The sequence below is a fragment of the Coptis chinensis genome, chromosome 2 (assembly GCF_015680905.1).
Source record: "Coptis chinensis isolate HL-2020 chromosome 2, ASM1568090v1, whole genome shotgun sequence".
Lineage (NCBI taxonomy): Eukaryota > Viridiplantae > Streptophyta > Magnoliopsida > Ranunculales > Ranunculaceae > Coptis > Coptis chinensis.
This window is the reverse complement of record NC_141457.1, coordinates 92,884,888-92,910,665: the sequence shown is the minus strand read 5'-3', so window position 1 is coordinate 92,910,665 and position 25,778 is coordinate 92,884,888. Positions and strand designations below refer to the sequence as shown.

At 38.6% G+C, this 25,778-nt stretch overlaps 2 long non-coding RNA genes across 3 annotated transcripts; both read left to right on the top strand.

Annotated features, from left to right (window-relative positions):
- Nucleotides 1-2,140: 2,140 nt before the first annotated feature.
- LOC147519018 (uncharacterized) lies at nt 2,141-3,824 on the top strand. The gene is made up of 2 exons (XR_015214177.1): nt 2,141-3,329; nt 3,503-3,824. It is a non-coding gene; the product is annotated as an uncharacterized LOC147519018 (long non-coding RNA).
- An 8,741-nt stretch (nt 3,825-12,565) lies between these two features.
- Nucleotides 12,566-25,081, top strand: LOC147519017 (uncharacterized). Of its 2 annotated transcripts, XR_015211954.1 has the most exons (8): nt 12,566-13,344; nt 13,580-13,638; nt 14,029-14,436; nt 15,672-15,729; nt 15,902-16,008; nt 17,479-17,876; nt 22,309-22,517; nt 24,456-25,081. It is a non-coding gene; the product is annotated as an uncharacterized LOC147519017 (long non-coding RNA). The 2 variants fall into 2 exon arrangements; XR_015211953.1 differs by having other exon boundaries at nt 12,566-13,638; nt 14,300-14,436.
- Nucleotides 25,082-25,778: the final 697 nt, after the last annotated feature.

Below are 25,778 nucleotides of genomic sequence, written 5' to 3'. Positions count from 1 at the left end.
TCCTAACCTCTATAAATAAGACCGTGAGTTCATAGAGAGAATAGACTTGATCGAAACTCAACTCGGAAACGTAAACTCAAACCAGCTTCTTTTATTCTTCTCTTCTTACCGCCACCGCCAGAGAGTTATTATATTGTTGTTCTAGAGGGTAGTCTGTTCTAGTGCAAAGTCAGGCTGCTGTTAACCATTGAATCATGTGAGGAAGACGCCACAATTGCCTTTCTGCACCATTGGAAGGGGCTTAAATCTTTCCTTAAGGACCCTAATCCGCAAGATTGGTTATTCTCGCCATCGCCGTCCTTGTTTCTTCATTGCTACTGTTCCTTCTGTTCTACTTTAGTTGATGTGTTCATACAACTATTCTAACATTTCTTCCTTCGTCAAGTGAAACGCGTAAACAACCTTTGCATCGCATCCAATCCCTATACAATGAAAAACGAATCAAGAATCACTAATAACATTAAATTTCTAAAAAAAATACGTAAGTAGTTCATCATGAACTTTGCTTGCTCTTTGGTTTGACCCTGGTCTGCACTTTCTTCTATGATATTAACCTTCCAGCGATCTAGCATTGTCACGGCTGCATGTTGATGTCATATAGAAGAGTTCATAAGCCCCCTCTTCCCCCAATGGAATATAAACACCCTCCCCATTGCAAAACTCTGGACATGTCTTTGCCTGTGCCAAGAGAAAGTATAGAAACAGGTGGAGGTGATTGAAAATTTTGCCTTTCAATGGCATCAAGAACCCATGCAACAGTACTATCTCCGTCACAGACCAAAACTCTAAAATATTGCACAGAAGCAAATAACTTCAAACCAACCCCTGGAAACTGAAAGGAACTTAGTTCAAAAACCTGCAGTGGAACAAAGAACGGATATGCTAAACAATTTATGGTCTCAAGAAAATGTAAAGCTCCGTAAACAACAAAAATCCACATAATTGAATACAAAGTGGAATTTATTTTATTATTCTAAACTGAAAAGAATAACAGACAAGAATGCATCCATATAAATTTAACAAAACACTAGTGCTAGAATGAAACTGTATCCATATAAATCAGTTAATCTTCAAACATCCGAAAATGGAGTCAGAGTTTGGGTCAAAATAACATATGCAGTATAATGATTGAAAAGATAGATCAATTACAGGTTGAAACACTTCATCCAAGCTAGAACGAAGTCCTGTACAGAGTTCAACAGCATGTGCAATCTCCTCCGAAGAGAAGGCCCATACTGAGCTCCACTTTTCGTATCGATGAAAACCAAACGCGGTCTCGCATCCTGTGGCAAATCACGAACATATATTTTTTTATCTGGCTGGAGGCCATGTTTCCATTTGTTTGCATAATCCCATTTTGGATGCCTTCAATACTGGATGCACTTCCACCCTCCTTCGAGAAATTGTCATTATTATCATTTTCGTACGACTTATCCAAACCAACAAGGCCATTAAGACCAAAGCCAACTGCCATACTTGTAGCAGGAAGATCCTACACTTAACCATTACGATTCCCACCAAAAGTAGAGCGACTACTAGAATTCTAATTCCAGTTGCACCTTCTTCTTTTCAGCCCACACACGGATGAAATTATAATATCTTCTGTTGAACTCTGTGTTAGTGGTGATGTTAAGAGAGTTGTGACATTGATATATTAGAGACACCAAGAAAAAGACCAAAGAAAACTAGAAATTGATTAGGGTTAAAGAGTTCTCAGGTTTAAAGACTTTTCTCTACCCATAGTTACATACTTATACTAAACTAAAATATAGAGTCCCATAAAATATTATAATATAAACTATTAGATATGGATCTCGAGGTTTTCCATAGTGGACCTATTCTAATACTGACATATTCTAATATATTATTTGATGGAACTCAGCACTCCATAGGCAACACAAAAGTCTGGTTGATTAACTTTAGTGGAGACACTGATAGTAAGACCAAGCCTAGTGTCTCACCTTCAAATCATGGCACGTTGGCTGCTGAGATTCTCCCTCCATAATCTTGTAGTTATCCTGATATGATAGGATGTATCTCATATATCATATCTCTATTGTGTAGGGAACTGTTGAGTCCTATTATGGAGGAAACTGTTGTAATCATTATGATAAATAGAGGACACGACCACCTTGGTCTAGTGTGTTTTCGAGTCCATTATCCTCTCTCAATAAAACAATCTTTCATGGTATCGGAGCCTTAGTCCAGTGACAAGAATTTTTTTTTGTTTTTCTCTTTAACATCAATCTCAATCAAAATGGACGCAGGAAACACCTCTTCAACTGGTGTCGTCGTACCCAACCATTCCGGGTTCATGTCAATCAAATTGGACAGGACCAACTATTCTCTTTGGCTTGCTCAGATTGTTCCTGTTTTGAAGAGCAAGACTCTAATGGGTTTTGTTGATGGTACAAAACCATCTCCATCTGAATTCAAACGGGATGCTACAGGCGCAGTGACAACTGAAGTCGATCCCGAGTGTGCTGTTTGGAATCAACGGGATCAAATGATCTTGAGTTGGATCAACAGCTCTCTCACTCCATCAGTGTTATCAACGGTGGCTCGCTATACATCCTCACGTGACACGTGGTTGTCACTAGAAAAGAGGTATGCTTCTCACTCACAAAATCGCATTCTCCAACTGAGGAATGATTTGTTTACAACAAAAAAGGGAAGGCCTTTCAATTTCTGATTTTGTGGACAAAATTAATCGCTTTGTTGATAATCTTGCCTTAGCTGGCAAACCTATTGAAGATGATGATCTTGTTACTATTATTATGAACAATGTTGGTTCCACATATGAAGGTTACAATGAAGTTCTTCTCCAAGCCCGCGACACTCCTATATCCTATGATGATCTTGTGGCATTGCTTCTTAGTGCCGAAAATGAGACTTAAGGCACATAACACACCTTCACTTGAAACCAATCCGATTGCAATGTATGCTCCTAAATCTCATCGTAACAATACTGTGGTCGGGTTCGCCAAATATTCGAGGATCTCACATGAGAGGCAGAGGTCGTGGTCGTGGATTTTATTCAAGCCCATCAAACTATGTACCTCAAGCTAACAATTCGATCATCTTGTTTGTCAAATATGCAATCACCAAGACACTCGCTATAGATTGCTATGAGCGCATGAACAAAGCCTATGAAGGTCGGGTTCCCACTCGAAGCTCACCGCTATGGCCGCATCGCATCATTCAACAACAATCCAACCACTTGATTACCGACATCGGTGCATCGAATCATATCACTTCCGATCTAGCTAATCTGGCAATTCATGATGACTATCAAGGCAAGGATCAAGTTGCTGTGGGTAACGGTGCAGGTTTGGCTATAAAACATATTGGTTCAACTAATATATCACATGCTATGTCATCCTATAAAATGAACAATATTTTACATTGCCCTTCTGTTGCTGCTAACCTCCTTTCAGTACATCAATTTACTCGTGACAATAATTGCTTCTTTGTTTTCTTCCCTGATTGTTTCTATGTAAAGGACCTAAAGACGGGGAGGATGCTTTTCCGCGGACAGAATGAAAATGGTCTCTACCCTTTTCACATTCATAATCAGATTTCGAGCAAGTCAGGTCATCCTTTTGCGTTTGTTGGTGTCCGTGTTGGTGCTCAAGTTTGGCATTCTCGTCTAGGCCATCCTGCATCAAACACCTTATCTAGACTTCTGTCAAATAAATGTCTTCCTTTGAAAGGATCAACTTCAATCTCTTTTTGTCATTCATGTCCATTAGGCAAAAGTACTAAATTGCCGTTTAGTTTGTCGAATTCAATAACAAAACTTCCTTTTAGAGTTGGTGCATTCAGATGTTTGGTGTTCTCCCACGATGTCTTTTAAAGGGTCGGTATTACGTGTTATTTGTCGATGATTTTTCTAGATACTCGTGGATTTTTCCTATGCAATTTAAACATGAAGTTTTTGATATTTTTGTCCGATTTAAGTTGCATGTTGAAAATTTATTCTCGACCAAAATCAAAGCTTTTCAATCAGATGGGGGAGGCGAATACACTAAACGTGTTTTTCAAAACTTCTTATCAAATCATGGAATTAGTTTTCGTTCCTCTTGTCCTGACCATCCTGAACAAAATGGATTGGCTGAAAGGAAACATCGACATATAGTTGAAACAGGTCTCACTCTCTTGGCACATGCTCATATGCCAAGCACATATTGGGTTGATGCTTTCAATACTGCATTATACTTAATTAATCGGCTTCCTACTCGTGTTTTGAATAATATCACTCCCTACGAAAAACTTTTTCAGAAAATTGCTGTGTATGACTGTCTTCGAGTCTTTGGATGTGCCTGTTTTCCTTATTTGAGGCCATATAACTCTAATAAGTTACAATTTCGCTCCAAACAATGTGTTTTTCTGGGTTATTCTCTTAACCATCAAGGGTATCGTTGTCTCGATCCAACTACAAATCGTGTGTATTTATCACGTCATGTTGTGTTTGACGAAATTTGTTTTCCTTTTAAAGAGATCATTAACATGAACTCCGTGGCGGCAATCTCCCCAGACTCGTTTATACCAATGATACAAATGGTTTCATTGCCTACCAATCATATGCTGACTTCCACCTCCCGTATAGAACCTACTGTCACTTCAATATCTACTCCACAAAATTCTATCTCATCTTCTTTCACTAGCACTGCCGGCCACATGCTAACTGAAATAACTCCACCCTCCAGTAGCACCTATGACCAATTGCCCGTGAGTCCGTTCCTTCAACCTCCACTACTATTTCACCTTCTACTACTAATCAAACCCCTATATCCCAAGACCATGTCCCACAACATAACCCAATATCGTTACCTCATTCAATGGTTACTAGGAGACAAAATGGAATTTCCAAACCAAATCCCAAATATGATAATGGAATTTCCAAACCCACATTCAAGCCAAATCGCAAATATGCCATGCATGTGATGTATGATTCTAATGTTGAACCAACTTGTTTTAGCCAGGCAGTTAAACATGCAGAGTGGAGACATGCTATGGGAGCTGAATTCAATGCATTGCAACAAAATGGAACTTGGTCACTAGTACCTGCTAGTTCGGATATGAACATTTTGCCGAATATGTGGTTGTTTAAGATAAAAAGGAGGTCAAATGGTGATATTGAACGCTACAAGGCTCGGCTAGTAGCAAATGGTTTTCATCAACAGGAAGGCTTTGATTATACAGAGACCTTTAGTCCAGTTGTAAAACACTCGACAATTCGCATTGTCATTGCTCTATCCGTTCATTTCAAATGGCCCATCCGGCAATTGGATGTTCAGAATGCATTTCTTCATGGAGATTTATCTGAGGATGTTTACATGCGTCAACCGCCTGGTTTTACTGATCCAAATTATCCTCATTATGTGTGCAAGCTTCATAAGTCGCTCTATGGCTTGAAACAAGCCCCTCGCGCCTGGTTTAAGAAATTTTCAGACTATTTAGAAGAACTTGGTTTTCAAGATTCTAAAGCGGATTATTCCTTGTTCACTTTTCATAGAGGTGATTTGATCATGTTTCTTCTCATCTATGTTGATGATATTTTGATCACTGGAAATAGTCAGTCTCATATTTCCCGGCTTATTACAAGCTTAGGTCGACTATTTTCTATGAAGGACTTGGGTTCTCTTAATTTCTTTCTTGGAATTGAGGCTGTACAAGATGCTAATGGTTTATATTTGACTCAATCCAAGTATATTATGGACTTGCTTCACACATAAAAAAGTTCCAGGATGTGAAGCCAATTTCTTCTCCTTGTCAAACTGGCAAGAAATTAAGTCTGTATGATGGTGAATCTCTTTCTGATCCGAGTGAGTATCGCAGTGTGGTGGGAGCTCTTCAATATCTGACAATCACTCGTCCGGACATTTCTTTTGCAGTCAACCAAGTATGTCAATTCATGCACCAACCCACCACCACTCATTGGACTGCAGTCAAACGCATTTTGAGGTATCTAAAATATACTCATGATCAAGGTCTGTTCTATCGATCCGGCTCACTTCGCCTAGAAGCATATTCGGATGCTGATTATGCAGGGAATCCAGATGATCGTCATTCTACAGGAGGTTATTGCATTTACCTTGGGTATAATCCCATATCATGGAGTGCTAAGAAGCAACGCATCGTTTTCGCTCATCAAGACTCTGAAGCTAAATATCGTCAATTAGCATACACTGCGGCTGAAATTTCATGGCTTCGGTCCATATTCAAGGATTTGGGTGTTTGTCTTTCAACGCCCATTATTTGGTGTGACAATATCAGCTCGATTTCGTTAGCATCGAACCCGGTGTTTCACGCTCGTACCAAACATTTGGAAGTGGACTATCACTATGTTCGTGAGAAAGTGGTTCGCAAAGAGCTTGATGTTCGTTATCTTTGCATCAAGATCGTCATGAGATGTGTTTACCAAAGGCTTATCCTCTGCTCGTTTCAAGAAACTGGCAAACAAGCTTATGGTGCGATCTTGCCCCATTAGCTTGCGGGGGTGTGATAGTAAGACCAAGCCTAGTGTCTCACCTTCAAATCATGGCACGTTGGCTGCTGAGATTCTCCCTCCATAATCTTGTAGTTATCCTGATATGATAGGATGTATCTCATATATCATATCTCTATTGTGTAGGGAACTGTTGAGTCCTATTATGGAGGAAACTGTTGTAATCATTATGATAAATAGAGGACACGACCACCTTGGTCTAGTGTGTTTTCGAGTCCATTATCCTCTCTCAATAAAACAATCTTTCAGACACCTCCCCTACTATTACTTGTGCTTGAAGAAACACTATAAGGATATAGACATATAGTGGTTTTGGAGGCGAAGGAAGTTGCATGTTCCCATAAGAACTTGAACCACCCGGCTCATGCTTGGTCTGTCATTGGGCGTATTTGATATCAGATACGTATTTGATATCTTGGTTAACGATATTTTCCAAATGAAGTCGTGTTTCTTTTCCTTTTGATAGTGGTTGTTACCAAATCTCTATTTAGTCATTTTATTTTCTTTTACCGCACGGATAATATTTTGGTTTGATAAACTTCTTGATATTATTATTGTGTCTGGAGAAACGTAAGATCCTTACATCCCCTCATATCATTAAAAAGGGACAGGCCCTCCTTGGCATGACCAGAGGCTATTTTGACAAGTTGAGCGGATCGAAGAGGACTTTGTGCAACTATTACTTTTTATATTTTTCTTCCTGGTATAAAGAAGTTCAATTAGTAGGAAGCAGATCGAAGCAGTGTGAGATAGCTGATAGCCTACAATACAAAGACAACAGACTACAATAAAAGAGCCTAAGCTCAAAACCGAAAACACCCCCATGTCCACGAACAATAGATGATCCCATCTAACAACAAAATAGTTGTCCTAAAATCTTTATACACCTTATACAAATATTTAGTACGTAAACCACCTTATAATAGACCAATGACTTGCCTGATTTATTTTTATTTGTTTCCAAGCAATTCAGAGCAAGGAACAAAATATCGCAGATATATTGATAAATAAAAAGTTTTGGTGTCTCTCTAGTATATTTGGAAGACTAAATTTCTCTATACTTATAATGAACTTTACAATGTACAAAATAGAAACTTTCTCCTTCTGCGAGTGACTTCTTCACCAAGGATTACAATAAGGGAAAGTACTTGCTACCCAAGGGATACAATAAAAAGAACAACCAAATCAGCTGAGAAAAGAAATACTTGCATCACAAGGAAGGAAACACTTGTGACTCAAGTCACACATAGCCGTGTGTGAATACTTCAACACTCCCCCTCAAGTTGAGTGTGTATGTCAATAACACCCAGCTTGCCGATCAGATGATGAAATGAATTTGCTCCTAACGGTTTGGTGAAACAATCTGCAATTTGATTTGAAGAAGGCAGATAATGAGGTGCGACAAGTCCTTTTTGAATATTTTCACGAACAAAGTGACAGTCAATTTCAATGTGCTTTGTGCGCTTATGGAAGACTGGATTTTCAGCTATATGTATAGCTGCTTGATTATCGCAGTACATACTAATCGGTGATGAATGGTGAATTCCAAGATCTGAAAGTAGATAATACAACCATTGAAGCTCACAAGTTAAAGTTGTCATAGCACGATATTCAGCTTCAGCTGAAGAACGAGATACTGTACTTTGCTTCTTTGTCTTCCAAGAGATAGGACTAGAGCCAAGAAGAACACAATATCCTGAGGTAGACCGCCGAGTAATTGGGCATCTTGCCCAATCTGAATCACAAAAACCATGCAATTGAAGAGAGTTTGTTGATGACAAAAAAATTTCTTTATTAATTGAACCTTTAAGATAGCGAAGAACTCGAAGTGTTGCCTCCATGTTACTACTTCTTGGAGATGTCATGAATTGACTGAGAATGCTAACAGAATAAGTGATATCCGCCTAGTGACAAATGATAGATAAGTCGCCAATAAGTTCACGATAAGAAGTCGGATCGTGAAGCAAGGTGCCATCATCAGGAGATAACCGTATATTTTGTTCCATAGGAAAAACTGAAATACGACCACCACTCAAACTAGCATCTTTGAGAATATCCAGAAGATATTTTCTTTGAGATAAAAATAATCCTTTATGAGAGCGCGCGATTTCGATACCAAGAAAGTACTTAAGACGCCCAAGATCTTTAATGAAGAATTTGGCTTCAAGAAATTTCTTAAATGCAGGATTATTGGATCATCATTCCCAGTTATAACAATATCGTCAACATAAACTAACACAAAGGTTGAGGAGGTACCTTTGATGTTAGTGAATAAGGAGTAGTCTAAGCTTGATTGAATGAATCCAAATGAATAAGTCTTGAGAACTTTGCAAACCATTGACGTGAAGCTTGCTTTAAGCCATATAAAGACTTATTTAGCCTACAAACTTTATTCTCCCCTTGTTGTGCAAAACTCGGTGGCAAAGTCATGTAAACCTCTTCATCAAGATCACCCTGTAGAAAGGCGTTATTGACATCCAATTGATGTAATGGTCAATTCTTAACCGCAACAACAGACAACAAAGTATGAAAAGTAACAAGTTTTGCAACAGGTGCAAATGTGTCATGATAGTCCAACCCTTCCACTTGGTTATAACCTTTGGCCACTAACCTGGCCTTATATCGCTCCACTGTCCCATCAGAATGATACTTGATTTTGAATACCCATTTACATCCGATTGGCTTCTTGTTGGAAGGAAGAAATGTGATACTCTAAGTATTGTTTTGTTCAAGGGCCTCTATTTTTTTTTTGCATTGCTGCTCGCCATTGTGGACACTTAACGGCTTGATTGAAAGACTTAGGCTCTTCTCTAGAACAAACATTGGAAAGAAATGCTCTATGCGCAATTGAAAAATTAGAATTGAGAGAAAATGATTCATAGGATAGGAGTACCATGGAATTAGAATTGGAAGGAGTGGATGAGCTATCATGAGTGGCATTGTTACATACATAATCAACAAGTTTTACAGGAGGACGACGATCACGTGGTGGCATATGCGTTCCTTGATAAGCAGGAACAATAGCAGGTGCCACATCAGGGAGTTCCAAGTTGTCGACATTAACAACAGTGTTGTCAACAGTTTCTTCCCTGCTAGTATCGATCTCAACTTCAACCGGATTATGAGAGTGATTCGAAATGTCAAGAACATCATTATCATTCAAGAGAATTGAAGAGGAATAACACAAGGTGGTGAAGAATTGGATTTATTTAGATCACGAAAAGGAAAAATTCCTTCATAGAAAATAACATCTCGTGAGACATAAATAGAGCTACTAGTAATATCAAAAATACGATATCCCTTTTGACCATGGGGATAACCAACAAAAATTCTAGGTTGAGCTCTTTGATCAAATTTGTGTTTGATGTTATTATTGTGAGCGTAACAAAGACTACCAAACACTCGTAAATGTGAGTAACAAGGCTTAGTATTAAACAAGACCTCATGTGGACTTTTACCAGACAAAAGAGGTGAGGGCATTTTATTTATGAGGTATACTGCGGTGAGCACACATTCACCCCAAAATTTTAAAGGCAAATGAGCCTGAAAACGTAAAGCATGAGCAACCTCAAGGAGGTGACGATGCTTCCGCTCTACTACACCATTTTGTTGTGGTGTGGCCACACAACTTCTTTGGTGGATAACACCATGATTTGAGAAGAAAGACTGCATGTCATTAGAAAGAAACTCTGTACCATTATCAGAACGTATCTTTTGGATTTGTGAGAATAGTTGAGGACCATTCCCTGAATACAGTGTTATGAATGTGAGTTTTATATTGTGTTCTAACCATGGCAAAGAAGGGCTGTAATAATCTTTTTGTTTCAGATTTAACATGCATCAGGTAGATCCAGGTGCATCGACTATAATCATCTACGATAGTCAAGAAATAACGAGACCCATTTAATGAAGGATAAGAAAAAGGACCCCAAATATCACAATGTATTAATTGAAAAGGTTCACTAGTAGTGATATTACTAGAAGGAAAAGGTAAACGGTGTTGCTTAGCTTGCGGACAAACTTGACAAACACTTTTATTTGAACACAAAATAAACGGAACATCTTGACTTAAAATTTCTAAAGAACGATAAGACAAATGCCCTAAACGCCAATGCCAAAGATCGATACTAGGTGGCTTGATAACTGCTAAAGCCGCATTTAAGACTGAAAATAATATAACCCTTCATGATAGCTACCCTATCCAATCATCTTCTTCGTTAACGGTCTCCCCGAAAACACACCGATCATGTAAAAAAAATCAGTTGACAATTAAGAGATTTCAAATTTGACTAATAACGACATGAGGTTGAACTTGAAAGATGGAATGTAGAAAACATTTTCAAGCTTAATAGTAGGTGCGAGAATAACAGTACCAATATGTGTAACTAAAGAATTAGTTCCATCTGGTAATTGGACATAAGAGGGCATGGAACAAGATTTATATGAAGAAAACAAAGACAAAGAATGACACATATGGTTTGTTGCACCAGTATCTATAATCCAAATAGAACTAGGAGGAACAGTAAGAGCTATACCTGCTAGGTGAGCATTAGAATTATTGCTACCTGACGAAAGCATTGCAAGCAAGTTATTGTATTGTTCCTGAGTGATAACTGGAGGATTCACAATAGGCTTATCTTCAAGTTTTGATGTTGAAGCAGATCCAACGGAGTCCCCTGACTTTGGAGGAAACCCATGTAACTTGTAACAAGTAGATTTCCAAGCCCATCCTTACCACGAAATTCACAGTGCGGGCGTTGTCGCGGTTTTCGATATCCTCCACTTTGGTTGTTGCTAGAAACATTAGGCCGGGGCTGAGGACTGTTCATATGAAATCTGGATTTTGTGGTGTTGAGTGCTGCAGCTTCAGGTGTAGGAGACAACATAGAGTGAATCTCTTCTCAAGTTTCTCCTCTTGACGCATACCAAAGAATAGATTTTTTTGTGGCATTGGGAAAAGGCTCCATTAACAAAATCTGACTTGAATAGCCGAAAACGATCGTGGGAGACCTTGGAGAAATTCCATTGCTTGATCTTGTTGAGTTAAGTTCCATGTTAGCTTTTCCATTACCGCAAGAACACGGATGAATAACACATAATGGATTGAGTTCGTCCCAAAGAGATTTGAGTTTTGTAAAGTAAAAGCGGACACGCATTTACCTCATCTTGTTTTAGTGATGCAATGGACCGCTTCAATTGATAGAACTTCTGAGCATTAGATTGTGAGAACCGCTCCTTCAAATCAGCCCAAACTTCGCGTACCGTGTTAGCATACAAGATAACTGCGAATGTCACTAGATACCCGAAGTTTAAGATCCAAGAACTAACCAAATCATTACAACGCTCCCACTTATGCAGATCAGTTTGAGATTCAGGTTTTGAGATTGTACCATCCACAAAACCCAACTTGTTTTTAGCACGAAGAGCCATCGTTACAGCTCGAACCCAAGTTCCATAATTGTCATCGGAGAGAGATGGAGAAACGAGAATAGCCGAGGGGCTATCAGAGTGATGAACAAAGAAAGGATTATTGGTTAATCCTTGATCATTGAGAGAGTTGTTAGAGGACAAATCAGATGGTGGAGTTTTGTGATTGTCGGGATTAGTCATGATACTTGCATCACAAGGAAGGAAACACTTGTGACTCAAGTCACACATGAATACTTCAACATATATTCAATATATCACTGATATATATCGTTTTTTTTACACCGATATCGATATATTTGATATATATCTATCGAATATTGAATCTTTTTTTTTCGATATATATCAGAAAATTTCAATATAATAATAAATATCGACCGACATATACGATATAAATTGTTGACTTTGACCGATATTGTTGACTTTAACTAAATATTGTTAATTTTGACTGATATATTATTGATATTTCTGATATATCGACATATAAAACAAACTTTTGACTGGTCACAAAAAAACTGAATATATCCAATATATATCGGTTTTTAGGTACACCGATATATTCACGGAATTCGATATTTTGATCGTGATTCAGACTTTCAGAGTATGACATTCACAATATACATTATATCCTATGATTCCTATCGCACGTCCCTCCTTTGGACTCTTGAATAATCATCTGGTTTAAGTACTCAATGTCCGTTTTGGATTCTTAACCCTGTTATATTATTCCAGCCAACCTATGACGTTGTAGTGTACAGTGTGAAAGTTCTGTACTCAGGCTGGATTTTGTCTGGAATGCATGCAATAACTTTTCCATTTTAGTGTACGAATTTCGTCTAAAGGAACTGATGGGAAACGATCAAAGGAAGGTGATCAAGAAAACATACCAAACAAGTCTAACAGCGATGTAATGGCTTACTCTCATTTTCCTGTTTTCAGTTCACCATCTGATTTCTTGTAAGAACTGAACCACCATCTTGAAATTTAATGGACTTCGTTCTGTTTCAACCAGAGAATTTAAAATAGTAGTTGGTTTCTTAAATCTTTTCTTTGATAAATTAGCCAAGGTCTTATAATTTTATGTTGTTTGGTACCCAGAAACTTGTCAAAGGTTGTTGGAGAGAGCTACCATTATAATTACGGTTTTGTTGTTTCATTCCCAAGTATTTTGCAAAATTTGTTGCCTTCTTAGTTTTTAGTTTATTACTGATGGTTGTCTTGCAAGGTTTTGGTGCGTGCCTCTTTTCTGCTTCCCGTGTATTTTTTTATACTGTAAAAGTACATCAATATATAATTTCATCTTGGTCTTTTCGATATTGGAGATTGCCAAAAAGATGAAATTGAAGCTCACAAAAGCATGGTTAGCGTTTCTTAGGCTGTCACTCCCTCTTGATGTGTATAAAGAGGTATCATTGATTTTAGTGTTTTCAAGGTAGTATATATATATTTTCTATCTGAAGTATATTTTATTGAGTATCAAAAAAAATAAAGAAAGAAAAAAAATCATATTCAGGATCCAGAAATAAAAACATCTCTTTTACCAAGCGGTGTACTACCAACTCACCCCTGACCGACTAGACCAGATAAATACCTCATACCTCAATTCAGTGTATCTCGTCTGACCTCTCTTGTTAAATGCAGGTTCTTGTCACTCTTCATCATACTGTTATTCCTCATTTGTCAAATCCGATAATGCCATGGTAAAGTTTTATATGCACATTGATATATTTATATTATGTTTCAGCATCTCTAGAACCTGAGCAAAGTCTGACTTTACTCTGAAATATCTAGTGACTTCTTAGCAACATCATATGGCGTTGGGGACTGGGGGTGTTACAAATGTCATGGCTCTTAGCAGCCTTTTCATTCTCATGACACAACATGGTCTAGAATATCCGAATTTCTATGAAAAGCTTTATGCTTTACTCGAATCTTTTATTTTTACGGCAAAACATCGAGCAAAGTTTTTTTTAGGGAATTTTGATATTCTCTATTAGAATAATTCGGGAATCATACATGTTTGAGCTTGACCTGTTATTTTTTAATTGGTTGTGGTTTATTTTCATTCTGATGACATGCTCTGAAATCAGTTATTCTACCAGTGGGAAGAGTGGTTGGTCGAGGAGATCTGCTCTATTTTTTTCTCTTTGTGAGGGTGATTGTGGAGGAGAATTTAGACATAAAAAAGGGAACACTTTGACCCCTAGCTACTAGGAGAACTTCCTAATAGCAACTAGGATAGAGGAAAAAAGGGCAGATCCGGGGTAATCCGTTGTTCTTGATATTCCCAGCTCTACGGTACGTCTAAGTAGGCTCGATATCTTTCTTCGAAAGGCCGGTCTGGCACTCCTCTTCTTCCAGCATACTTGGCAGCTGCTTTTACCAAGAAATTGCGTAGGCTTTCTCTTGTAGTCCCTCCATCGGGGGCATTGGTTGTCATTGCTATAATCCACAACCTTCTGCGAAGGCACCCTTCTATTAGCTTTTTGGTTCAACAGGTAAATGTTGACAGGAGATATATCCTTTTAATTTTATTTATATTTTACATTTATATTTTACATTTATATTTTGTTTTGTTCTCCGTAACTGTGTCCAATGCTTTTAGTTTTAATATGAGCATCAAGGATTTTGATGCATGCTTGAGATTTGGATTAGATGCGCAAGCTCATGAGTTTATTACTTAGTTTATAGGAAGCTACTGAGGGCCAAAGTGAGCAGATCCTTTTCTGTCTCTATGGTGAGGATGGAGGGACTTACTTTAACAAGCTGGACCTCCTTCCTCCTCACTCATTAATAGTTAAATAAAGAATGATTGATTTATCCCCATTTTCTTTTCTCTTTCAAGCTTTGTTACCTTTGCAGCCAAGTGCGAACAATAACAAGACAGCCAACTCACTGTGTAGACCAAATGTGACCTTGGTCTAGTGTAAACGAAAAAGAAAAAAAAAAGCAAGATACTTGACGAATAAATTTTTAAGGAAGCTCATCATGTACTGTCTGATGTGCTTGTCTCCCAATTGTACATCAATTACTCATCTTATTGTATTGTGCTAGACTGCTAGTTATGACATTAAATTGCATTCTTATGCTATGCTGAGTTTTAAAATTTCAAGTGTGATCGACTAGTTTACAAAAGTAAATAAAATAATTGGAAAGAGGATAAAGGGAAAACTCTCTCTGTGGGACAGTGGGAGTATGTGATTTTGAGTGATCAGTGGAGCCTTTACAGAGTATTTTTCTCTTGTTCCTAGATTATATTTTTCTTTTGAGAACTGTTGACATATGTGCAACAAAATGATGAGACAGATGGAGATTCTTCAAGAAGAGAATGAAAATAGTGAGTGTAAAGGAATCTGATGCCTGCACAGATATGACACATGACATCACTAATTTTACATCACTTTCAGAGAAGTGATGTCATAAGAAAACTATGACATCACTTTTCTCAGCATGTGATGTAATAATTATCACAATTTTATTTTAACATCACTTATTTTAGAAGCTAATGTAGTAAAGTTGTACAACGTCATTTTAATAAGTTTAACAGTGAAGAGACAGATCCTGCAAAATCTAATGCCATGAGTAAGTCTCTATTGCAAATTCTCAATTGTTCATCTGGAACAACTCTACTAACTGCACTTGGTATTTTACCTTTAGCGTGCTTATATTAGGGATTGGAATTAGTTCCATTTCGACTTTGTAGCTTATGAAACTAAATGACTTCTTGGTGCAGGAAGTTCTCTTTGGGAAATAGACACCCTTCGCCACCATTATTACCCAGCAGTTTCCAGGTATTCATACTTCCTTTCTCTTTTTCCCTATTGTATCTTCTGTACATACATGCCTATGAATCCTTTTGTTTAAAATCAATATAAGCCATCTTTCTCCCTCTTCTTGATGCGGGAAATTTTGTGTTATTTTGATTTTTCAAAATAATATTAGCCTTTACTGTTTCTTTGGTAGATTTGTTGCATCACTTGAAGATGACTTGACAGTGAGGGCCAAAACCACTGAGATCACTGTAAAGGATTTTAGTTCAGCCTCTTATGCTACAATTTTCCAGAGCTGAGGTAAGATTATAGTGGGACTCTCCATATATTTAGTATATCCTTGGTACTTTCTGGTGCAGGTGTGAGAATATTATCTGTACATATAGCATTCATGTAGGTTATGTTTTCACAATATATTTGGGAGATGGTGAACACATTCCTGTCGTCATTGTCGTGACGATTTAGAATTTAGTCACAATGCCTGGATAGGGATTCGATCTGCATGTCTTCAATTAGATGACTAGGGATGTGATCTGGCACAAACATTAAAGCAAAGTTTGCAGCCTTCAAAAATGAAATCACTTGTGCTGTTGGCTTAGTGATATAGAGAGCATTTGTTTAGTAATGTGTTACTGGTGACTGGTCAATAATAGTGCCTGCTTTAGAAATTGGTGTCAGAACTGTGTGGCTTTGTAGGAAGATTAGAGAATCCCACTTTGCATAATTGTACCTTTTGTTGGAACCAACCAATTCAGAAATCCTTCCTTTTGTATCTTTATGTGATAGTTAGTTCTAGCATACTGCAAGAGTTTGAATGAGTAGGAAAAGTGAAAACCCAGATTACGCTAGATGGATTCTACTGTGAATGAGGACCATCTGGTCTTAGTAAAGGACACTGATTTGTTTTAGGCCGGAGCCTAAAGTAGTATTTTCACGATATGAAAAGGGCACTGACCAAAAATGAGGTGCGGTTGCTACGTTACGGACTATGAATGTAGCAACGAATTTGGATTTGAAAAGAGTACCATGGGCATTTATACCATTGTAGAGAAAAGTGAATGAAGCCTTTTATGTTGCTTCTTATGAGGAACGTCACTGGGAACCAATCATCAATGAGATTTTGAGGACCCCTAGACATTACTGCAAGTGATAAGAAGTACTTTACGGCTTGATGCTACCCTGTATAACTGACACAGACAGATAATTGACATTGCTAATTGGTTAGAAATACGATTTGAAATTGAAGACATAATATCTTTGTGAGTCATTGATGCTGTTAGACCCTGAAGCAGATTACTACAAGCTTGAACAACTTCATGTTATAGTAAAATTTCATACTGGTGTTCACAATGCATAAAGGTGTTCACATTCCAGTTAAAGGCTCCCCCCAGGGCCAAGGTGTAGGCTCTCTTTGCGCTTAGAAGCGTCTAGGCTTGCACCCGAAGGTGCCTAGTTTAGTCTATAGGTCCACACCTAGCCCCCACTGCCAAACCAGTGTCTGCTTCTTTAATTGCGTAGGACTTGCTCTATATGGTGAGTTGTGCTGTGAGGAGTTCGCTGAAATCGGGCTGCGGTAAAGCACTGTTTAACATTGATGAAGGCAGTACAAGTGTTTTGGACTTGAAATGGATATCATTTTCAAGTCCACAATTGTTCGTAGTATTGATCTGGTTTACTACTTTATGAAATGAAAGTTGATATTATAAGTGAATCTGAATGTCTTATATGCATATCTGATTACTGAATACTCTTCGAATTGTTGTTGCATAGGTGGGTTGACTGAAAGTGACCTCATATTGGCATCTAAGATCAATGCTCTTGACGGGCAACACCTGCTTAGACGCAAAGCTGCTAACTAGCAGTCTATTCTCATGCCGCGGCAAGAAATGGAAAGTGGAGTTGCTTTTGTAGTAGGAGAGTCATCCATCATAAGTTTGGCAGTTAGTGTTTATACTAAATCCATTTGGATATCGCATGCTTACACTATATATGAATATATATGAAATAAGAAATTTGAATTAGCGAATTTGGTGCCTTAGAACACTGGAGTCATTAGTATCAGATGCATCAGAAAATGAACTGCAAAAAGGTCCAAGTGACAGTGACAGTGACAGTGACAGGGCCAGGGAAGTAACATACATAGGTCGATCCTCTTAGAGCATCTCTAGGTGGACGTATCCGTGGTCGCATTCTTCAAATTTGAAGAAATGCGTCGGAATTTCCCGGAATTCCAACTCTAGGTGGTCGCATTCGTGGTCGCATCACCCGCTTGTTTAGCATTCTTGTTAGCAAATTTGGCAATTTGGATGCGGATGCGGGCGACAATAGTAATGTCGCTAGCCATTACTAATATGTCGCCAACTTTTTGACTTTGACCACAAACAAGGAGGCCATTACCACCGTCCGCCACGCCACTAATGGCGCCAGCCACTCCTAATGTCGCGTGCTTCAACGGGCAAAAGACGGGCAAAAAGCGGCCGGATTTCTACCTTCTATATCTACACTCATCTCCTTCTTCATTTTCACACACAACACTCTCAACCATTTCACACACAACACTCTCAACCTTTCACACATAACACTCTCAATGTCCTGAACCAAAACAAGGAAGGGGTCCAAGTTGGACAAATGAAGAAAATATTGCTCTTACTAGAGCATGGATTGAGATTGGAGAAGATCCTATAGTAGGGAATGATCAATCGGGTCAAGTTTATTGGGAACAATTATGGCTAGAATGAATCAAATTCAAGGTTTTGACCGCGAAACCGTAAGTGGAAGGGAGTTTCACAACGTTAGGCGATTATTTTACCGTTCTTCAACAAATATCATGCTATACTTTCGAAGCTTGAAGAACAACCTCCAAGCCGGTGGGGACGTGAAGACATTGTAAGATTCGTTTTATACTTCGTTTAATTTATACTTCATTTTATATACTACTTGATATTGATTTTTTTTTTTTAATAAACGTAGCTTTTCGGGCAGCAACAACTTACTTATGCGCTACTACTTTGGAAAACCTTGGATATGGCAAGATTGTTATAATCTAGTCAAAAAATACCAAAGTGGCAAAGAACTTCGATTCGAATAGCAAACGGCTTGCTCCAAGACCAAAGAAGAAAGCAAGATCCGGAGATGTTGAAGGTTTCGATTCTTCACCCTCAACCCCAACCCCTTCAACGCCTTTACTCTACCCTTCACCTTCATCAGACTTTCGAGTGCGATCCTAGCGATCACCGAAGGTTTTTGGAGAGGTCACCGGTAGGAAGCGAGCAAAGAAATTGAGAAGAACAAGAAAGTTGCTTCTCATTGAGGGTAATGTTGCATCCACTGCTAAAAATATGGATGATTTTCTTGAAGCTTTTAAAGAAAGTCGAAGAAATAAAGAAGAGATTCAAAATGAGCAATTTCAAAGTATGATGAAATTGAAGCAAGAGAAGACACAAAAAAAGTTATTTTTGAAGCAAGAAAAACTCCGTGTTAGAGAGGAGGAAAATGAGACTAGGTTGTTGGCAATGTCACTCGACAATGTCAATCCTCGTTTGCAAAGAGTTTTAGAGCTAAAACAAGATGCAATTGTAGCTAAATATGAAAAAAAGGCTGGAGCAAGTAGTACAAATGAAGCTTCCAACAACGAAGAAGCCAATGATGAAGAAAATGATGACTGGCTTGATAATTAGAGTAACTCTAGTAGTATGTAATAAGGGTGATATGTAATAGTTATCTTTTATTTATTTATTTTTATTTGATGTTTTTGCAATCATGTATTAGTTGTCGTTCTATTAATAAAAATTGTAATTCATTTGCTAAATCAAAGGAAATAAATTCTAAATCACACAACATAATAATAATGACACAACATATCAAAATGATCAAATGAACAATTCTAAATCACACAACATAATAATAATGACACAACATATCAAAATGATCAAATGAACAATTCTAAATCACACAACATAATAATAATGACACAACATATCAAAATGATCAAATGAACAATTCTAAATCACACAACATAATAATAATCGTCATACAACAACCTCCTAGACTATCCTACATACCCTCCTCCTAGTGAACTCCTCTTCGTCCTTGTCTTTGAACTCTCCGTCTGTCCATCTTTGATGAACTCACCCTTGTCGCGATCAATCCGAGCACAGAACTCATCAATCTGGCGTTGCAAATCGTCATAATCCACATGAGCACGGGAAAGAAGTCTCTCTCTCTCAACACTGTAGGCGAATACCGAGGAGCGCAAGCCATCATTTACACAAATGCTTGTCTCATATCTCATGCGTAGGTCATCCCGAAATAATTATTCATTAATAATTTATGACATTTTCATAATAAACCAAAATAATAAAACAAAACCAATAAAAATAATTACCGAGATAGATGTCCAAGGTCGCTCTCTAAGCATGCGGCCTTGAGTGAGCATCAATAAGAAAAATGGTCGGTAAATCGTCCGCCACTTCGGATCGCTCAAACTGAAAACCCAAGGCCACTCGATCGGTGAGGGGATCAGTCTTTTGGAACAAATGTGTGCCACAGTCCATCTTTGAAACGTCGGTACGACGGTGGCCAATCTGAATTCACGTCGACACCCAAATTGCTAACCGTATGAATGTTGCATTTACCTACGGGGAGCAAATGACCAATAGACACCCGAACCCGATGAACGGTAGTACTTGCTCATAAGTCTGCAATGTAACTAGGTCGAAGCACAGCCAAGTCAAATCCAATGCACTCTCGATGACTTGCTCTAAGGTCATGTCCTTAGCCTCGATACATGGGTAGGCGGATCGGGGAGGGATACCAAAGTATGGTGTGAGTCGCATAACATCTATCCCCTAAATACCACTCCATATCACTCCCACAAGTGAATACCATCCTCTTATGAAAAATGAACAATGCATATCTACGGTCATTCATACGCCCGTGTACCTGTGATGTCCTCCAGGCCTCCAAACAATAGAAGCACGTGTGTGCTAAGCTCGATCCGGGTTCGACGAAGTTATGTTATGGTCGATCTCAATCGGGTCGACGCTACGACAAGGTCCGTGCCAAGCCACGAGCCTAGGCCTCTCATCGGTATACTCTGTGAGGATAGGATTTGCGACGACGGAAATACTCATAAAACCATACCTCTAAGAGAAATGACAAACCCTCCCATCCGGGGACTACACGACAACACCAAGATGTCGAGGCGCCCTATCTAAAACAACGCAACAAATGATGAAAGATATGGCTCCACCAAAATCAATACCGTGACTCATGTACAGTGCTCAAAGTTAGCTAGAAATCCCAAGTTAATCGTGGAATGGCGGAAGGAAAAAAGAAGACACCCATCAAATACATACAAAAAGCTCTTACATACTCATCAACATGTGTTTGACCATCATCTAATCAAGTGACAAATAATCTATCAAAACTGCAATCCTGAATCGGTAGTCAACGGTGTAATGTATGCAGCCTTGATACCGTAAAATCCTAACACCAAAGATTGTCATACGACTCCTCGGTCGGACAAAGGGAAGAAAGTCATCATTTGGGCACAACTCGAATTGATTACATCTCAGCGGATTACCTAATCCTATACTCAAACCGGATATCATGCAAAAATCTAATGGAGTGAAGCCCAACTCTCCCCTCGAGGGAAGTGAAAAGTATGTGTACTATCCCACCATCTCTCAACTAAACCATTAATAACTCCCCGAATGTCGGTCTTTATTGTAAGGGATGTCAACTAGATGAGCAAAAGGAGTCGCTAAAATTGCATCTCTAACATGGTCAAGTGCACCGACTTTCTTAATATCATCCCACCACTTCCAAGCGCACGTGGAGTGCACCGAACCCGATACATAACACATCTCTGATGTACGCAAAATGAAACTAAAATTAAAAAAATAAAAATAAAAATATACGTATTGTATTGAACTACTAAAATTAACTACTACTACTACTAATTTATGAAATTAAAATACATACCTGTTGTTCAAGAACAACTCTTGAGACATGCCTTTCATGAAACCTCTTGTAGACACCGCCTAAGATGGCTGAAATTAATAGCCTCCCAAGCAGAAATTCAAAATCGACTTGGCGATATTGAATCGGCAATGGATCGTCGACCCTCGACTCTCCTTGATTTCCAACTCAGGAAGTGGTTGGTTCATCATCTAGATCACCACCGGGATTATCCCAAATGTATGCACTTTGTTTTCTTCTTCCTCACCGCCACCACTCCATCGTGTTTGGTTATTATAGACGGATTAAATATGGAAACGGAACTCATTTTTTTTTTTTCCTACTAACTACGCTGAATTCTCTCAAATGACAAAAGTCCGGTGTCGCGACATTAAATAAAACACAAAGACCTGCGACATTAATCTTGGCGCGCCCGATTTCAATTGTCGTCGCTAGCGGCGATCTTGGCATCGGGCGCCGATTTCAATGTCGCGCAGGTGGGTCCCCAATAAATTTTCGCGACCATTTAATTTCATACCACCTGTGAGTTGGTCGAAATTTGCTATCAAATTGTGTGGTAGCATTCTTCAAATTTGAAGAGTATGCTACCACCACCTAGAGATGCTCTTAATATGCTAGGAAGTTCTCATCCAAAGAGATGGCACAAACTCGTCAGGGGAACCACATTAATCAGCTGAAGCAAATAATGGCTGTTTGAGAGTCAGATTTTTTCCATGGCCCATCTCCGGTGAATCTCCATCCCACCTCACTGGTGAATTCTCCATTGACTATGGTTGTGGACGCAGACACAATGCCAAGAACCGTGAACTATGGGAGATCTTTTCCGGGTAGCCAATATTTTTGGGCACAATACCCCCTAGGTTCTTTCACGTAACGGAGTTGGGTTTGGTGAGTCAATATGGTGGATGGCTTTCGCACATGTATTTAGTGAGTGTGGATTGCACAGCTTGGGTAAGCCAAGTTTGGTCCATGCACAAAGTGTTTTAGCTATCCCAAAAACACAAATTTGGTCATATTCAAGGGGTTCTGTATGGGGATACCGTATCGCCTGGTGGACCTAAAGGTGGGGGTGTTTGACCCATTGTACCCAGGTGGTCAGGTAGGAGCTTCGACTCACTTGGACTTGCATGATCCCAGTGGCATTTTCTGACCTCAAGGTGAAGGGGATTGAGAAGGGTTTTAGGGTGGTAATGTTCGCCACGTTTGGTGGACTGGAAAAGCAAGTTTTATCAAAAGGATTGAGAATCAAGACTTGACCTATTTCAGATTCCTGGACTGAAGCCTGAAGGCAAGTATGTAATGCTTCTAGGCTCTCGCAACAAAAATTGATGACCAGCCTATGTTCATACTTCATACCTACCACTTTTTGAAACGCAAAATTTTGATATTCAATTGCAAATAAAGTTTATTGGTTTTTTTTTTGGGCCGAAAAACAGTTTGGTTTTCAAACTATTTTTTTGGGCCCAAAATTAATACCAAAAAGTTGGCTCAAAACAAAATAGTGAACAAATGCACAAAATCTTATGCTCGCCCATACCAAACAAAACCATGTAAACAACTCCAATTATCAAGCGACTAGCCACAAAAGTGAAAGCTACAATTCGTTTCTGAAGTCACCAAAAGACCAGCAAAAAACCAAGCAAGTCTGTTTAGTTTCTTGCATATTAACTTTCTTTCAAAACATACAATCAAATAAATAAAATGAACCATCTGTTTAGTTAGTTCTTAGATCTTTCCCGTCTCAATCACAACAAATCATCCTAGTGTCCTTTTCTTTTAGCCTCACTTACGCAGCTTCTTTTCTATACCTCTCTTTTAGTTTTTTTTCTGTGTTCTTCCTAGTCAAGGTTTGGCCTTTCCTGGCCTATACAAGTTTGTTTCCTTTCTTTTCTTTTTTCGTTTTCTTTTCTTTTTTCGTTTTCTTTTTCTTCCTTTCTTGCAAAGATGTCTCATGTTAAGTTGTCTCGAGAAGATGTTTTTATTCTTCATGAAGCTGGTGTACGTAGATAAACTACAAAAGGATCTGGAAAGGAAGTGTTCTCTTCCCTCTTACCCATCTCGCATTTCACTAGGGAAGCACGGATAATGAGAAACATGAATGGCGGCCTGGATACCTCGATAGTTGGGAAGCTTTATGCTCCTAGGAGGTTTACGGAAGAAGATATTAGGAATGAGTCGGTAAAACTCTGGAAAAACCGCTCAAAGTTCTATCTGTCTTTCATTACCAAAGGCATTTTCAAAGTCAGATTCTTGGATAAGGAAGAAAGGGATTTTGCTCTTGAAAATGGTATGCATGGACTATCCATGGACCATGGTTACATTATCTCTTTTAAGATGTGGATCCCTAACAAATCTTTGGAACAATATGATTTCCATGTTTTCAAAATGTGGATTCAGATCTACGGATTACCAGTTGAAAGAAGACACTGGGAAGAGATCCATTCTCTTGGAATAGGCTTTGGAGCAGTTGTGGCCTTTGATGCAGTGGGAGGTTCTGATGGGGGTAATGCGTTTACTAGGGTCCAAGTGGAATTTCCTATCAGACGGAAGGTGGTAGATAATATTATGGCAGATGATTTAGATGAGTTTAGCTCAGTTCCGATTTTTTTCAGGTATGAAAAACTTCCTTTATTTTGTTATTACTGTGGTTTCATAGGGCATGATTATAACGAATGTGAAGAACTAGCCCAGTTACCGGAGTTTAAAAACAAAAGAGGAAAGCTGCATACTTCTAGCCTCCCCAGGTTTAATCATAAGATATGGAGGTGGAAAGTAGTCTGGAAAAGGAAACAGGGGGGCACAGTGAGGTTCAAGCCTCAGAGAGTTTGACACCTGTGTGTCCTGCTACAGAGCATATGGTTTTGGATTCCTCGGATCAGCTGGAGGGTTTGTCTGTGACAGAGGAATGAGGAATCTGATGACTGCCTTGGGCAGCAAGTTTTTAGAAGATTGGCTGTGAGTTTGGGCCGGAAGTTTTAGTTTCTGTGGGTAGCTCACATGTTGTTGGGCCTTCAGAGGGTTCTTTGGATTTGGTTATTAGCCCTGTGCAAGAGAAGCAGCCCTATCATAAACTAAATGAAGAATAGCGTGAAATTCATATTACTCAAGTTAAAAGCTTGCACTACTAAGAGTAGTTAAGACTTAAGAGTAACAATCACGTTGATATCAATATCTAATTGTGCAGGCCTTTATTCTTAGCTAGTCTTCTATATATGCTCTATACCTCTGGCATTTTTATGGTGATGTTAATTATTAACCACAACACCAAGAAAGACCATACCCATGATCGAAATGCATGATGTTATTAAGAACATATATAGTGATTCTTGCTTTTAAGACCACATTGGCATCGGTATTTATGAATAGACTATCCATAATTAAGACGAGTCAATCATTTTTAGTTTTTGCTATGATGGTTTAAGCTTTTAATCAGTATACCTTTTACCATCTTACATTTTGGAATCGTTGTAGCAACTCAAAATATTGGCCAGGCAATTTTTTGAGAAAATCAACTAAACACTTTGAAATCTATACTAGCTTTAATAAATTTTACTACATATAACTCAAATTAACCCGTAAGAAGTCAAGAAACAAACCAATGAAATCTGTTTAGTTTTGTTTCCACATTCAAAGAAATCAATGCAAATCCATGTCCTCCAGGCCAGAAGGCATGTTCGGTTTTACTGAAAGGAAAATTACAAACTCCCCTTTTAACATACTTAGGAACATGCGGACAGAGGGAATCACCATTATTTCTGTGTATACAGAAAAGTCCAACTAGTGTATAATTGAGTTTACCCAACAAAACAGATAGTCTATATATATTTTTTTTGAAAAGGTTATGGGGTTAACGGGTTAAGGCAGACCCCACCAGTTTTATTTGTAAATGGGCTGGGTAAACCTTACAAGCCTCCCTAAGAGTAAGAGTTGGATCTTAAAATGAGGCACACAAAACACAAAGATGCAATATCGACATGTTTCAAGCCATAACATACCTGAGATCACTAGACATGCTACAGTCGAACCCTAAGAAAGTATAGATAGGAATCCTACTTCCTAGTCATTATAATTTCCTTAACAATCTTAGG